The sequence below is a fragment of the Acanthisitta chloris genome, unplaced genomic scaffold (assembly GCF_000695815.1).
Source record: "Acanthisitta chloris isolate BGI_N310 unplaced genomic scaffold, ASM69581v1 scaffold1566, whole genome shotgun sequence".
Lineage (NCBI taxonomy): Eukaryota > Metazoa > Chordata > Aves > Passeriformes > Acanthisittidae > Acanthisitta > Acanthisitta chloris.
The window spans coordinates 1-294 of NW_008678475.1; positions in this window are offsets into that span (position 1 = coordinate 1).

Consider the following 294-nt stretch of genomic DNA (forward strand, 5'->3'; position numbering starts at 1 on the left):
CCCATTGTTTAGGGGAGGGCAAGAGGCTCCTGTGCCTTGGGTCAGGGCAGGGGGTGCAGGACCTCAGTGCCCTGGGGTTGGGGGTCTCAGTGCAGGGGGTCCATACCCTAAACCAGGGCCTTGTTTGCACCCCGAGGCCTAAGACTTGTGTGCCTGGGGCTGGGCTTGCTTCTGGTCCTGTGGGTCCGGGGGCCTGGATCCAACCTCGGTGGTGGGAGCTCTGCTCCCAGGGGTCCCACGTCCTGGTGCCGGGGGTCCTTCCCTGAGGGTCCTGCTGCTGGGGTCCCCCGGCCC